Source organism: Chinchilla lanigera, unplaced genomic scaffold, assembly GCF_000276665.1.
Source record: "Chinchilla lanigera isolate Chin_1 unplaced genomic scaffold, ChiLan1.0 scaffold00022, whole genome shotgun sequence".
Lineage (NCBI taxonomy): Eukaryota > Metazoa > Chordata > Mammalia > Rodentia > Chinchillidae > Chinchilla > Chinchilla lanigera.
Window position 1 is genome coordinate 1,305,729 of NW_004955423.1, and position 15,510 is coordinate 1,321,238.

At 39.4% G+C, this 15,510-nt stretch overlaps 1 pseudogene; it reads right to left on the reverse strand.

Moving 5' to 3' along the window:
* Window positions 1–311: 311 nt before the first annotated feature.
* Window positions 312–1,565, reverse strand: LOC102019289 (annotated as a pseudogene).
* Between the last annotated feature and the right edge of the window lie 13,945 nt (window positions 1,566–15,510).

Below are 15,510 nucleotides of genomic sequence, written 5' to 3' on the forward strand. Positions count from 1 at the left end.
AAGTTCTTTCACTCCTACAAGCTCCAGTGGAGGGACAGTAACGTCCTTCAGTTTAACTGAGCGTGGAGTTCCAGATGCTGTTTGAAGGCCGCTCCATGGAGGACTGAGTGACTGGGTGGGAAGGCTGCTCACCAGTCACTCCCCTGCCCACCACTACGCCCACCCCACACTGGCGGTGTGGAGGACCCCTAGCTGCAAAGAGCCCACCGGGGAATGGGTCACTGCCTGCAGGTCTCCACGCAGACCCATTCTCTACGCAAAGAGCTGCATTCACGTTAGCACTGGAGCCTCAGAAAGAACACATATTCACACTCTGTCCTCTCCATTGGGTAGTATTTATCATTAAACTCTAAAATATACTTTTCAGTCTCGAATCCAAACTTCTGCTACAGCAGTTGGGCATAGTGGGGTTGCTAGCTGAGACCTGGAGGATTACCTCCCTGCCCATGTAGGTATGAATCAGATGATAGATCCGTGAAGGTGAACCTCTTACTAGAGTTTTCAATGACACAAACAGCTCACTGCGGCATCATGGACAGCTACACTGAAGCTGGGATATTGCAGATATTTGGGGAGGTCAGTGCCAGGCCAGAAAAACTCCTGGCATATAGAGTTGATTATCAGGATTTGATTTGGCTGGAGTAGCAGTAATGGGAAGGTAAGTCAGGCTCAGGTGTCCAGTGAGGGTCATTCTCGTGCAGGTGGTAACAAACCTGTGACAGGAGATGTAGTTTAGGTAGCTTTGTCTCATAATCATGCCTGATGTAGGCTTTAAGAGCCATGAAGTGTAAAGGCTGACAGTACTTTGGTCCACAGTCGTATCTTCCAATCCCACCAAACTATAAAACTTGGTGATCTGGTGCCACAATCCTTTCCTGGGTGGCAAGTCTGATATTGGTGGAGGATCCTGAAGTCCTGGAAAGTTGTCTCGTGCATGGTTTATCTATCAGAGCCACGGAAACTTCTTCTTTGGCTCTGTAAACCCCACTGACTAACAGAAAAGCAACACCAACAACCCAATTCAAGTAAAAAGTGGTTATCCCCCATCACTTTTCTGATAATCAGTCATCTGATAATCAATTTCCAGTTCAGTCTCCATGCTTTCTGTGCCATAGCAACTGCACTGGGATAAGCTTTTACCTTCCTGAGGAGCAGTTCTTCTTCGCAGATGCTCACAGGAGCATACTTGGGCCCTTTGGTTTCCATCCTTCTCTAGGAGAGGCATCTTCTTTTCTCAGTCCCTTATTTGCAAAGACATATTTGAATCTGTCTTTGCTATCCATGTTCATCCTGTTGGACATTTCCTCCTCACTCTCTATCTCCTGCTTTATCTATTCAAGGGCTCTGATCTTCTTTCTGCCCCTAACCATTGGCCCAGAAGCAGCTGACCCAGTTGGGGGTGTGACGTGTACTCCATCCCTGGATCTATGATATCTTCACCTTCCATCTCATCATCATTATGGAACAAGGTTTGCAATGCGGTGGCATCATATCTGGGACCAGATCTGTTTTTTCAGTTGTTTTCATTTAATTACTTTTTGACACAGGGTCTCACTTTGTAGTTCAGGTTGGCCTTGAACTCATTATGTAGCCCAGGCTGCCTCAAACTTGTAGTGATCCTCCTGGCTCAACCTCCAGAGTGCTGTGACTATAGGCATGGGCCACCATGCCCACTTCCAGTTCCTTTTTAAAAATAACAGAACTACTCTCCTTGGAGAATATATGTAAATAATTCATTTAAAAATTATGCCACAAGTTGTGCAGCTTATATAGCCAAAATGGGTATGGGCATCTTAAAATCTTGAGTTGCTAATATCCAGAAGGATACTTAATAGTGTCAAAAAGGAAGTTATGCAACAGCACTTTCCGTACAATGGAGAGAAGCACTAATACAACTGTAAAGAGACACCTCCATACTTCGCTGTCACAAATAGATCAACTAGACAAAACATCAAGAAAAAAATATCAGAACTGAAACAAACTTTTGAACAAATGGACTTAGTAGATGTCTGCAGAGTGTTCCACCCCAAAATGTCAGAATACACATTCTTCTCAGCTGCACATGGGATGTCTTCCAAAATAGACCACATACTAGCTCATAGAACATGCTTAAGTAAGTAATGCAAAGGAACTGAAATGACCCTATGCATATTACCAGACCATAGTGCAATGAAATTGGAAATCAATGGCAAAAGAAACCATAAAAACTTCGTAAACACATGGAAATTAAATAACACCCTCCTGAACAACCAATGGGTCACAGATTAAATTAAAGTAGAAATTTGACAACTTCTACAAGTAAACATATGGGAACTTTTGGGACAATGCAACATAGAGGGAATTAAGAAATGTGATAAAAGCAGTTCTTCTTCTTTTTTTTTTTTTTCTTGAGACAGGGCCTCACTATGCAGTTTTATGGGCTCACTTTGTAGCCCAGGCTAGTCTCAAACTCGCAACGATCTTCCTGCCTCAGCCTCCTGAGTGCTGGGATTACAGGCTTTGGCCACCATGCCCATCTAATAAAAGCAGTTCTATGAGGGAAATTTATATACCCATATCAGGAAAACAGAGCAAGCTAAAATAAATGACTTAATGTTGAACCTAAGCTTTTAGAAAAAGAGCAGACCGAGCCCAAAGCTCATAAAAGAAGGAAATTATAAAGATCAGAGCAGAAATTAATGCAATGGAGACTAAAAACATACAAAGAATCAATGAATTGAAGAGTTGGTTCTTTGAAAGTTTAGACAAAATTGGCAAACCCTTGCACAACCTTATCAAAAGAAGGAAAGAAAAGACTCAAATTCAGGCAACCAGAAATAAAAAGAGGGACACCACAATGGGTCCTGCAGAAATCCAGATCATCAGTACCTACTTTTTTATTTATTTATTTTTTAAAATTTTGTTTGTTTTTGGCTTTTCTCCGGTACCGGGAACCGAACTCACGACCTTGCACTTGCCAGGCAGGCGCTTTGCCGCTGAGCTAAATCCCCAGCCCCCATCAGTACCTACTTTGAGAACCTGTATTGTAATAAGATGGAAAATACGGAAGAAATGGACAGGTTTCTAGATACATATGAATTACCAGAGCTGAATCAAGAAGATATAAAATTCTAAATAACCCAATATTGGTCAATGAAGTTGAACACATAATTAAAAACTTACTAACAAAGAAAAGCCCAGCCCCTGGCAGATTCACTGCTAAATTCTACAAGAAGTTTAGAGAAGACCTAATACCACTACTTCTCAAACTCTTTAATGAAATTGAAAGGGGTGCAGTATTTCCAAATTCATTCTTGGATGCAAGCATTATCCTGATACCAAAACTAAAGAAAGACTCAGCTAAGTAAGAGAGCTACAAGTCAATCTTCCTAATGAACACAGACACAAAAATCTTCAATAACATACTGTCAAAAATAATACAGCAAATCCTCCAGAAGGTTATACACCACTACCAAGCAGGATTCATCCCAGGGTTCAACATATGTAGATCAATAAATGTAATATACCATTTTTTTTTAGTCAGGGTCTCATTGTGTAGGTCAGGTTGGCCTTGAACTTGCTTATGTAGTCCAGGTTGGCCTTGAACTCATGGCAATCCTCCTGCCTCAGCCTCCTAAGTGCTGGGATTACAGGTGTGCAACAGTACACCTGGAAAAGATACCATATTAACAGAGTCAATGACAAAAACCATATCATCATCCCAATAGATGCAGAAAAAGCTTTTGACAAAGTCCAACACTTATTCATGATAAAAACTCTTCAGAAAATTGAAACAGGTGGTCTTTATCATAATCTGATAAAAGCCATCTATGACAAACCAGCAGCCAACGTCATACTAAATGGAAAAAAAAAAAAAAACTGAAAGCTCTTGCTCTAAAATCAGGAACAAGACAAGGAGGTCCATTATCACCACTCTTATTCAATATTGTTCTTGAAGCTTTAGCCAGAGCAATTAGACAAGAGAAAGAAATAAAATGAATAAAGATAGGAAAGGAAAGGGCTGTGGATTTAGCTCAGCAGCACAGCGCCTGCCTGGCAAGTGCAAGGTGATGAGTTTGATTCCCTTACCGGAGGAGTGGGGAAAGATAGGAAAGGAAGAAATTAAATTATCTTTATTCTTGGATGACATGATATTCTACATATAAGATCACAAAGCTTCTACTAGAATATTTCTAGATTTAATAACCAAATAGCTGGATACAAAGTCAACACTCAAAAATCAATAGCCTCCCTGTACACAAATAACAAACTCACTGAGACAGAAAGTAGGGAGACAACATCTTTCGGTTTTTTTTTTTTTTTTTTTTGGTTTTTCTTCGGTACCGGGAACTGAACTCACAACGTTGCGCTTGCCAGGCAGGCGCTTTGCCGCTGAGCTAAATCCCCAGCCCCAGGAGACAACATCTTTCACAATAGCATCCAAAGAATGAAATAGCTAGGTATCAATCCAATAAAGGAAGTAAAAGACCTTTACCTTGAAAACTACGGTTCTCTGAAAAGGAAGATCAAAGAGGATATCAGAAAATGGAAGATATCCCTTGTTCTTGGGTAGGAAGAACCAATATAGTGAAAATGACCATATTTACAAAATTATTATACAAATTTAATTCAATTTTGATCAAAATTCCAATAGCATAACTCACAGAATTAGAGAAAACAATTGTAAAATTCATTTGGAATCAGAAATGACCTAGAATAGCAAAGGCAATTCTGGGCAACAAAGGCATGGCAGGGGGCATCATAATCCCAGACTTGAAATTATACTACAAAGCTACTGTGATAAAAACAGCATGGTATTGGCAAAGAATCAGCCTTGAGAATCAATGGAACAGATTAGTAGATGCAGAAACAACCCCAGACATACTCAGCCATTTCATCTTTGACAAAACTGCCAAACACATTCACTGGAAGAAAGCCTCTTTTAATAAATTGTGCTGGGCAAACTGGCTTTCCACATGCTAAAGATTAAAATTAGAACTATATCTTTCACCATGCTCTAAACTAAGATAGAAATGGAGTAAAGGTCTAAATATTAAAACAGAAACATTAAATCTGCTGCAAGATAAAATAGGTAGGACTTTTGAAGACATTGGTGTAGGCAAAATTATGAACAAAACCTGATCTCACAGGAACTGTCACAAAGAATCAGCAACTGGGATCTCATCTTATTAAAAATCTTATTAAAATCTTATTAAAATCTTATTTAAAATCTTGTACAACAAGAGAAACCACCAACAGAATGAAGAGACAACCCACAGCGTGGGAAAAAATTTTGCCAGCTGTTCCTCAAAGGATTACTGTATATAAAGAACTAAAAAGAAATTAGACCTTCCAAATTTAAAGATGCAATCCAAAAATGGGTATCTGAGATGAAGAAATATAAACAGCAAATCAACATGAAGCTTCAACATCATGAAATGTTCAACATCATCAATCATTCTAGAGATGCAAATTAAAAGAACACTGAGATTCCATCTCATCCCTAGAAAAAATGGCTACCATCAATAAATCAACCAATAACAAATGCTGGTGGGGCTGTGGAGAAAAAGGAATCCTTCCCCACTGCTGGTGGCAGTACAGGTGCAGCCACTGTGGAAATTAGTGTGGAGATTTCTCAGAAAACTAGGACTAGAGGTGCCATTTAACCTAGCTATTCCTCTTCTTGGTATCTTCCCAAAAGAATTAAAAGCATTATAACACAGTAATATATGAACACCCATGGTTACTGTGGCACAGTTTATGATAGCAAATCTTGGAAACAACTCAAATGCCCATCAACTGGTGAACAGATAAAGAAGATGTGGTGTTAAAAAAATAGAGTACTACTCTGCCATAAAAAAGGATAAGCTTGAGACATTGCTATGTAAATGGATGCACCTTGAGACCATACTCTTAAGTGAAATAAATCAGACACACATGTGTAAATACTGCATTGTTCCTCTGGTGTGAGGAAACTGAAAGTATGAATAAGGACCAAAGTGTATAATAGATATTGTGAAACAGGAAGAAAATGTCCAAATGGGGAGGGGAACAAAGAAGGGGGAGGGGAAAATGAAAGAAGGGAGAAGTAGAAAAAAATGAGAAAAGAAGGAAAACATGGAAACAAAGCTTTTATAAATGAAGAAGAGAGGAAGGGTTGAAGGGAGGGGAGGGGGATGGGAAAAAAGAAACAAGTTATATTGTGTATAGGTACAAATTCTCTATGATGACTATGATCACTATGTATTTCTATAATATACCAAAATAATCTGATTTTTAAAAATTACAAAATAAAAAAAGACCCTTCTTTTCACACTATGGGAAGAACACGGGGGGGGGGGGGAGTTCTGAAGAATCGGCAGAAGGTATTTTTTAAAGAACCAAATCCTACTTAGCAATACCATTAATAAAGATTTGATACCTAGAGTAAAATTTAGGCTTCCATTTAATTGTCTCTTTTTCCAGGAAGTATTTTTCTCATCCCTTAGACTTGGTTAAAACTCCTGCTCTGAACTTGCCAGATTGAATGGGACACAGTTATACTGATTAACATGTTCTACATTATTTTTGTGAAATTCAAATTTAACTGTATTTTATCTTATAATTCTACATATATTTCATTTCTTTTTAAAATACCTAACACATTTCAGTGTGATTGCTCATTTAGGAAAGTAAATTCTTCAAAGGCAAGAACTATTTCTATCTGGCTGTTTGCATTTTTAAGACTTGACATGGTACCAGACATATGGTTAGGGACTTCATAAAGATTCATGGCATGGGGCAGGGAGTGCCAGTCTTCCGACCTGCAGCTCACTCCCTGCCTTGTAGGCCCCCAGAGGGAGGGCCTTCGGCACACTGGGAGCCACGGGTGGGGAGCACCTGTTTTCTAGCTGGCTCACTTCCTGCCACGTAGGCCCCCGGAGGGAGGGCCACCAGTGCATGGGGAGCCATGCGGCCGCGAGCGCTGTTGCGCGCCGGCCTTCAGGGCAGCCGCCGCTGCTCAATTGAGAACTATCATGACACAGAGAAACAACGACACAATTGGCCCACCATGCACCGGCTGCAGATGCCCACCTATGGATGTGTGTGAATCATTCAAACATGGAAAAACCCCTGGGAATACATGCTATACAATGGGCCACTCTTGCTCCTGCCATTGAGAACCAGAAAGGTCCAGAGTCAGCAGAGGAGCAGCTGCTGAACAAGGACTCAGAGAACATGAGAATGCAGACTAAGACCGAGGGGTCAGAGATCCTGTGGACTGGGGTCACAAGAGCCGCTCAGAAGCTGTAAACCAGGAGGACCCTGCACAATACATGCAGAGACTCCCTGGAAGCCATTCTTCCCCTGACAGTACAGGCTGTGGTGAAGCCCTGGAGAAGTCTGCAACAGGGTTCCTGCTGCCTGTGCTGACAGTTGGGGAGAGGACACTAACTGGTTGTGGGGTCCCAATGCGATCAGAGGCTGGAGAGAAAACGCTACAAAAAATGGCTTTTGCCCCAGATGGCTCACTTGATTTTTGACAACCCTTAGGCTGTAACTACTTGTTAGATCCTTCTTGCATATCTCTGTCTTCCTGAGAAACCACTTCTAAGATACCACCATGGATTACAGCAGTCATTGATATTTTCCTACTAATCTATCCATAACTCTGTAATGTTTGTATTGTTCCTATCCTATTTCATAAATGGATGCATGTTTATTATTATGTGTTTCCTACAACAACCATTGAGAATAGTTAATGATTATTCAATAGGTCACTCAAGTATAGTTCTATTTATTTACTTTTGAAGATACCTAAGTATAGTACAACAACTATTGATAATCTCCTAACTCTTTTGTCTCTAACTCACTATTATTTGTCTATTTGTTTTCCTGAGAAACTATCTTGTAGATAACAATATGTAAAACAATAACCATTGATAATTTCCTACCACTTTGTCTGTAATTTGGTAAGCCCCCCCATTATTGTTATCCTTCTTTTACTCTTTAAAATTAAAAAAAAAATACATTTGAAATACATCATACGTGGTCTTTTGCTATTTTATCAGGGAATGGCTCTATTTCTTTTCTTTTATATGACTAGAATAATAACATATTTGTTATTTCAGCCAGATGCAAATTTCAGCTGTGGGTAACTTACCCCATCCTACTTGTTATCCTGAATGGAAAAGGAAAAGATAAATAAAATTCTCACCAACCCTATCAAAAAAAAAAAAAAAAGATTCATGGCATAAAGGAAAAAATTATTGCAGTGCTTAGTAGAGAATAAGCATTTTTACAGGTGGTAATAAAGATTCAGATGTAATAGGATAAACTTAAGGTGAATCGTCCTGATTAAAACACAGACAGGACTCAGTGCTTTTTGATGCTTAGAAATAGGAAAAGTAGTTTTTGTTTGACAAAAGGTAAGAAAGAAAAAGTCCTTTCTACAGCTAACTAGATCTGCCTCTCAGGAAAAAGTACTAACTTTTTCTTTTTGTTCCTGGCTCTCAGTTTGTGAGATTACTCTATTTTTTTAATATAATTTTATTTCTTTCAAGACATTCTAAAATAAAAACTTTTGGAACAATGTAAAAAAACCACAGGCAGGATTACACAGAAGAGGGTTAATAGAATATAGATTTGATTAATGCAACAAAAAAGGCATCATATTAAACTAGAAGAGAAGTAAATTCCTGGATTCACTGGCTACTCATTGAAGGAAAAATATAGATCCTACTCCCATTGAACATTACTTCTAACGTGTTGATATATTAGGAAATTTTGCTTACACTAATTGCCCGGTGAGCTGTGCACAGTGTGTACTCCACAGCGGGAACTATTTCTAGTCATTGTTACTACATAGAGCCCTCCTGATATCGTAGTATGTGAACAGAGGTGGCTGAATCAAACAGACACTAAGTGACACGTCTAGCTGGGTTCTGCAAGCCAAAGTCATTATAACTAGGGAGACGGGGGAGCAGCTTTCTCTCAGTCTTCTTGTTTTAGTCAGGTGTGCTATATATAATTTGCTTGCAAGAAGAGACTGCCAGCCTCGTTCCCAGTCAAATAAATTGCTTCTGATACCCAAGTTGTTTTGTTTTTGTTTGTGTTTGAGGTACTAGAGATTGAACGTAGGACCTTCACTAACTTATTCCCCCGCACACAATTTTTTTTAAAATTTTGAGGCAGGATATCACTAAGTGTCTCAATTACCAGGGGTGGCTAAAGCTTGTGCTTCTCCTGCCTCAGCCTTTCAGCCTGCTGGGATTACAGGCGGGCCCCACCGTCACCAGCTCTGAGGTTTTTTTTTTTATAAACAGGGTCTTGCTATGTAATTTAAACTGGCTTTGAACACATGGCAATCCTCTTGCTTCAGCCTCTCAAGTCCTGGGGTTACCGGAATGCACCACAATGCCCAGCTCTTAAGTTTTTTTAAAAAGTATATTTACACACTATATCATTTCAGGCATTTAATTTTGTTTATGCTATTCCTCCTCCATAAACAGAATTTCCTTTCTTCCCTGTTTAAAGTCACCTCCTTGAAAACTGCACGCCGCCTCTCCCGGCCACACTGCGCTCATGCTCCCGGCCCCACTCTGTGGTGCGCCATCAGCGCTGCCCACAGCCACGCTCCATTTCCTTAGCATTTACTCCCTCACCGTGTCGTGAATGACAATTCTCTCTCATCCTGCTCAGCGTTTAAGTTCTTTAGAGAGCCGACGGCAAAGAGCTCTGGAGTCAACCTGAATACCATCCTAGGCCTGTCAGATTGCTTCATTTCTTTTCTCTTTCTTTCTTCTTGTTTTGGTCCTGAGGATTGAACCTAGGGCCTCTGCATGTTAAGCATGCACTCTCCCACCGGGCTGTATCCCTAGCCCTTCCTTTCTAATGTAACCAATGAACATTCATTTGGGCAATGGTTTTCAGGCTTTTTGTTGTTGATTTTCCAAAATAAAAAAATGCAGTTTACATCAATATACTACACACTTACATGCACAGTCATGCATATGACTGAAATAAGAATTTCACCAGACCATAATTATCTTTACAATATGCATTGATGATTCAAAGCTCTTCATTTGGAAAATACTATATTAAAGGATGACTAGAGATCTTCACAGACAAATGTTTAAGGTCTCATGAATGCCTAGATGACTGTTAATCTGGAAAGCACTCAGTTATAACCTCTCCCCACAAAGGAGTGGCCATACACATGATTAGCTGCTGAGCTAAGAATAAATGACTCACATGACTCTTTGCCTATGTGGTAAAAGCCAAAGCTGATGTAAGAACAAGTAAGGTATAAACACTGAGGGAATGGGAGAGTGTTGTCCTATTCCTCTTCTGTCCAGCATCAACCCTAATGAAGTAGCCTCTCTATTACAGAAGGTTGAAAATTAAATCCTGAACAGAGGTAAGGAACTGAACTATTAAGATGATTTCTAAATTATTTTCTAATCCCAAAGCTTTATTCCTTTAGCAAATATTTACTGATTGTTTCATATGTGTTATGCATCATGCCTGCAGATAGGAACACAACAGGAATAAGAACAATGCTAATGCATTTGGAAAGCTATTGATCAAGCTGAAGACACAGATAGCAAACAAGTACATAGAATGTAAATTCATGGTATGAAAAACTAACAGCATTCAATGATGGAGAATATTAGGGATAACATACTATTTTTCTTGCCTGCTATTATTACTTACTACTCTTACTATTACTGTACAGTAGTACTGATGTAATAATCACCACCATTACTGTGATAGAATGGTCAAGAAAGATCTTTCTAGGAAGGTGACATTTCACCTGAAATCTGAAGAACGAGAAGAAACCAGCTGTGGACTGATCCAAGCGAACAGCCACTCCTGGCAGTAGAATAGTAATTACACAGGTCCTCATTCGGAAAGAGCTTGTCATATCCCAGCAACAGAGGGCTGATGTGAGTAGAGCAGTTAGCCAGGGGCAGGAAGTACACGAGATGAGTTGGGAGGGGTGGAAAGATCAGGCCTTGGCGGCCAGAGTATGGAGCCTGGATTCTATCCTTTGTCAAATTAGCAGCCAACAAGGGATTTAAACAAAGAAGTGGATTGTATGATTTTAGAAGAACACTGGATATTGTGTGAGGGTGTGTTGGAGGTGGGGAAGAGTAGAAGGAAAATTGTTTTAGGTATCCAGGAAATTGACTGTAGGGGCTTGAATTATGTTGGTGGTAAAGTCTAAAATCCTGTTTTGATTCTAATTAATAGACAATAAGAAAGTATTTCTAAGTATTGATTTGAGAGATGTCATTATTTTGCCTTTAAGCATGCATTTTTAAAATCTTTGTTAAATTGTTTAAATCCAAGGGGCTTCAAACTTGTGTGTGTATACATGTCCATGTAGGCAAGTTAGTAGTGGTGGCTGCTTTTAATATCCCAGAGCTTTGCAGTCATGGGTGTCTAGGAGTTGGCTGGAGGGTACACTAGCTGCTGGGAAGAAGAGGCTGATGTCAAAGCAGGATAAAGGAGAGGCACACACGATAGCTCCAAGAAACTCTGTTAAGCTTGGGAAAGTGTTAGGTTGTATGAATAAAGCCCACAGCGGTTAAGTAGGGGAAAAAGAAAGATATATAATCTATAAGATCCCTTTGAAAGGCTAAGATACAGAATAAGAGAGGATTATTTGTATGAGGATCTATAGGCTTCCTGGAAAAAAAACTGCAAGAATCTGGGACTGATGATCAGTCCTCTTGAATACTATGGTTGCATTTCCTGAACCAAACAAGAAGAAAGAGACTTTTTCTAGCTATTTTTGGTGAAAATGGATGGAACTGAGATAGCAATAAATTCATCTTAAGATAGCAGAAAGCTAAGAGATGAGCTAGTCTTAGGACATCAGGTTGTCTGAATGTAAGGAATTACTTTTTAGGACATAAATTAATGGTTTTCTGCCCTCGTATCTGAGGAAACTTGTTTTAAGTCCTTGACAAAAAGATCAGTGAGAGAAAACATCTGCCTCTTGAATCGAATTAACCTAATAGCTAGATAACAATTTAGGGAGGTGTAACAATGACCGGAAAGAAGGGAGTAGAAGTCACTCTCCCCATCCCACCCTCTCAGGCTCAGGGGAAGAACTTGTACAGGCCCCTCACTGGGGTATTGGCAGGAGATTGATCCTGGCCACCTGAGGCCTATGACAGTGAGAGAAACCACAGAAGTTGGATGTCCTCAAAAAGAAACCAGTATGGGAGCGTAGAGAAAGATATCGCTGATCTTGTCAACCACATACTCAAACACTCCAAGAATTGCCTGGGAAGGCAAAAGTTTTATGTGGTAAGTTGGAGTGATAATTACTCCAACTTAAAAGCAAGTGTAGAATCTTCAAAAGTTCGTAAGAATTAATTAAACTAATATTTAGTCTAAGAATTGTCTATATCCAAAGCTGTTGCAGGGCTAGAAAATAGATCAGGGAAACTTCTAGCCCCCAACTGATGTGCAAGAAGAGAGAATGATCACAGACTCACATTCAAAGCAATATTATGTTTTTTCCTCCCACATATGTGCTTGACCAAATGTGAACAGCTCTAAAAATAAGCTCTTTAATCAAGGTTCCAGACCAGGATCAGGCTAGAAGAAATGTGAGCAATGATTCATTTCTTAGACCTCTTGGCAAGTTTTTGGTGAAAGACTTATCCTTAAAAGTCCATTTCTGGACCTACAGGAGTTTACTTGGCTGCTGAGCAGTTATTTTTGCATGTCTATGTCCATCTGTTTATTTATGACACTTACAAACACCAGATAGTTTTTGAAAAAGGCAAGTCCAATCCTCATGACACGCTACATCATGTAGAAATACATTTGGCTTTAAAAATCTCATATATTTTACCTTCCACTTTTGGAATAAACTACAATAGGTTAAGCCTGTCTAACAAGGTGTTCTGGTTTCCAAAGGTGTTTTGCTCTGTATATATGTATATACACTTCTCTAAGGAAAAATAACATCTTCACCAGTCAGAAGTAGTTCTTTGTTTACTCTTTTCATCGTCTTCATAAATCCACATCTAGGACATAGATTTTTGAGTGATGTATGTGGGCCAGTGAAAGCCAGCTAATGAAAAAGTGTTTTTAAAGTTATTTTAAGAAAACTCCATTAGAAGTTGAGTAAGAAAAAATTGAGTAAGAAGATAAATTATGCAACAGAGACAATATACCTTGAGTAGATAATTTTGTCCAAATGTAGAAAATGACCAACATACCTAAGAAAAACATAACTATTTAATTCTTACGAAAGTGTAGATTCTGCTGATGGGGAAGAGAGACAGGAACATGGGTATAAAAGCATGAATTTAATGCTTGCAAAATCCCTGAGCCTTGTTGACGGGAAGCAGACAGAAGTAGGGCCATGGAAGCACGAAGAGACTGCTGTGGTTATAAGGAAGGACCGTGAGGCAAGAAAACATCGACGTCTGTGCTTTTCTGGGTCTTGAACGCAGATGGTTAGGTTCAGATAGCAGATTCTTTCGAAAGAGGAAGGGAAAAAAACAATGGATAAGGGAAATCAGTTTGAGGCCAGAAGTGTCAAAGATTCAAGATTGGTGTTTTGGAAAGGCAGTTCTATATAAAAGGGTAAAACTTCAAAAGTTTTATTCAACAAAATTGCTAAGAAACATTAATTAGAATTAAAACAATAAAATATGCAACTTTTGATTTTTAAAAATCAGTTTTTTAAATAAGTAGAGAAGAGTCTAGAATAATACACTACCCTTCTGAAATCCCTGTCCTACCTATCTCATTACCTGCCAAACGCATTAAGTCCCAGATCAAGAGTCTTTCTCCCTCTCTCCACTTTTTCTCAACCTCTTTGCAGAAGAAATAGCAAATTTAAACAGAATTTCATTATGCATCTGCTTTGTGGACTACATTATTTAGGTCCTGGAGAAGCAGTTGGGCATAAGACAGAAAGGCCCAGCATGGAGGTGCATACCTGTAATCCCAGAACTCTGGGAAACTGAGCTAGGAGGATCTCAAGTTTGTGACCAAGGTATATTGTCTCTAACCAGCCTGCGCAACTTACAGCCACTTAGCAAGACCCTGTCTCAAAGTAAAATAAATAAATAGTTTTTAAAGGGGGTGGAGAGGTAGCTCAGTGCAAAGGCTCTAGTTTCAATCCCTACTACTGCAAAAACAAAAGAAAAGACAGCCCGTAATAGTGCACTGAAGGAGTTTATGTTCTAGTGAGGGAGGATGAGCAATAAACAAATGAGTAAGAACTTCAAGTACAAATGAGTGTTACAAAGAAACTGCACTGCAGCTAGGCACTGTGATAAATGTGACTCAGAGTGCTGTGATGCTACATTAGCTGGAGTAGTCATGGAAACGCTCTCTGAGAAAGTGACATTTGGGTGTGATCTAAATCATCTAAATGATCTAAATGAAAAAAGGAGAAAGCACAGGAAGATCCAGTGGCATTTTGCAAGCAGAATGAGCAGTAGGTGGGGTGGCCTGAGACATGAACAAACTGGGTGCATAAAGTTTGGGACATAAAGAAGATCAGAGTGCGTGGACCTCAGTGAGTAAGGGGAAGAGATGAGGTCAGATGAGGTCAGATGAGGTAAGCAGGACAAGCTTTGGAGGGCCTTGCAGATCTCAGCGAGAAGTTTGTGAGAACTTTTGATTTATATTTCTCTAATGGCAGCAATCATGAGCATTTTCTCACATCTTTATTGGCCATTTGAACCTCTGAGAAGTGGCTGTTCATTCTGGTTGCCCTTTTTTGATTGGGTCTTTTATTTTGGGGAGTCTAACTTTTTGAGTTCCTTACATCCTCTTGATGTTAGTCCTCTGCCTGTGGAGTAGCTAACAAAATTTTTTCCCATTTTACACATTGTCTCTTCACTGTTGGTTGTTTCCATTGCTGTGCAGAAGTTTTTAATTTGATATGATCTCATTTGTTGATTCTTGGTACAGTATTATTTCTTGTGCCATTGAGGTTCTATTCAGAGAGTCTTTGCTTATGCTTATGTCTTCAAGAGTTGTACTTATGTTATCTTCCAGCAGATTGTTTCTGTTTTCATATTTAGATCTTTGATCTCTGTTGATATTAGCTTAGTGTATGGTGAAAGATAAGGGTCCGGTTTCAATCTTCTGCACAGGTAACCAGTTTCTCCAGCACCACTTGTTGAATAGGCTGTCTCTTCTCCAACATATGCTTTTTGCCCCCTTGTCGGAGATCAATAGCTCAGTGTGTCTGGGGAAGTTTCTATATGCTCAGTTCTCTTCCACTGATCCACGTATCTGTTTTTGATCTTGTACCATGCTTTTTTTTTTTTTTTTAAATCACTATTGCTTTGTAGTTAGCTTTAAGTCAGGTATTGTTATGCCTCTTGTTTTGTTCTTGTTACCCAAAATTGCTTTTGCTCTTCTGGGTCTCTTCTTATTCCATATGAATTTTAGGGCTATTTTTTCTAGATCTGTAAAGTATACTGTTGGTATTTTGATTGGGACTACATTGAATCTGAATAATGGTCTTGGGAGGATGGCCATTTGACAATACTGATTCTGCCT